Source organism: Apium graveolens, chromosome 5, assembly GCF_009905375.1.
Source record: "Apium graveolens cultivar Ventura chromosome 5, ASM990537v1, whole genome shotgun sequence".
Classification (NCBI taxonomy): Eukaryota; Viridiplantae; Streptophyta; class Magnoliopsida; order Apiales; family Apiaceae; genus Apium; species Apium graveolens.
This window is the reverse complement of record NC_133651.1, coordinates 276,862,201-276,864,088: the sequence shown is the minus strand read 5'-3', so window position 1 is coordinate 276,864,088 and position 1,888 is coordinate 276,862,201.

Here is a 1,888-nt window from a genome sequence, read left to right as displayed (position 1 = left end):
GAAAATCATACAGGGCTAAATAATTGATGAAATATTGATTTCTAAATTTTAGAAAATCCCAAAAATAACTATTGTAATTATAAAATCATAAAAATAATTTTAAAGATAATTTAAATATTTATGAAATTAAATTTTCAATAAAATCATTTTTTAAAGACAAAAACAAAACGATACGACTCAATAATTACTAATACAAATAATTCTCAATCACAATTGAGTCCCACACAATTAATATTACATACAACACATAGCAGACATAATATCCATCCAATTCCTAATATTACTAAATGAACTCAATTTACCGATATCAATAAAATAATCGGTTTTCAAATAAACTTTTGAAAATAATACATTTAAGTAAATCTTTTTAGAAATTAACAAGGATCGATATAACACTTAACAATTATCACATTACCATTTAATAACACCAACTCGTCAAACAAAAATAAAATATCCATAATTTTATTCCTTCCTAATCAGAAAATCACCTAAACTTATTCAAATATTAATAATAATAATTCTGAAAATACGAGATATCACATAATCGCTTCTTCTTCTAGCATTTCTTGCATCTGCTTTGCTAACTTCCTTATTTTAACTGGTGCCATTTTGTATAAAGCCTTGGTCACTGGCTTCGTCTCAGGTGCTAAGTAAATCGCGAACCTCATTTTCCTATCTGGAGGAAATGTGGATAACCCTTTTGGAAACATATCTTGATACTCCTTAATTGCTATAAAATCCTCAAGTTATGTGTGCCCCTGACTTTTATTTATAATCGCCATAGCGCTTACATCTTGGTCACTGTAACCTTTTAATCTTACATCAATGTTAACAAGTTCTTTTACCTTCCTTCGTCCTTTAAACCTCATTATATTCTCATTTGGCGTCTTCAAACTATCTTCTATCACGATGGTCTATTTGGGCATCACGCTTGAATAGTTAATCCATTTCTTAGAATAATGTCCAATCCTCCTATCTCAAATGATATCAATTTTTCACAACTTATTGCCAGAAATCTCAATTCCACTGTTGGTATTTACTTATTTAATAATTACACGTTCTTGACTTGCTAGTCTTTTAGTCATAATCTGATCAATTCAACAGGGTAATTCATCTTATCAACAAAACCTTGAGAGATAAACAATTAGGTTTCTCTCTGTAAGTCATATGTCATAGCCTATTTGTATATTCGAGGATTCAACTCAACTCAAATAAGAATGTAATAAGTAAATAGTGGATCTACCGTCAAAAGAGATCTCACAGAGTAATATCTGTCAAAGGCTTCAGAAACAAGGTTCATCTACAGACTTGAGGAATTAATTCACTGGAAGAAGTTCAAGAAATTGATCATGCCTCAGTGATATAAATCAAGAGTGTGGATTTAATCAAGTGACAGAGATCTCGTCAGAGTATCATTAATTACAAGGATTTAATCTGAAGAAAATCAAAGTATCAAAGTCAAGACATGAAGAAACATCACGGAAGTTAGTCACTCATGAACCAGACAGTACATCGAGTGTCAATGTTGAAGTGGTGGAATTGATTCATAATTCTCAGTGATTTTCAGAAGATATTCAGAAGATTGGTTGCTGCTCAGGGTTAGTATTAATTCTCTATTAATTAATTAAGTCATATAATTTAATTAAGAAAATAAATTATATCTGCAAAGATTAATTTATTTGATTAATTAAATTAATTGATTAATTAATTCAGAATTAATATTAAGGTTTTTCAGAATTTTTAATTGGTTAAAATCTGTTTTAATTCCAAAAAGACAACTAATTGTATTAGTATGACAATCGGTATGACAATCAATAATCATACCGAAAGTCATGCTAATTCAGTTGATTGTCTTACCAGAATTATTATTAGATTAAAATCACTTATT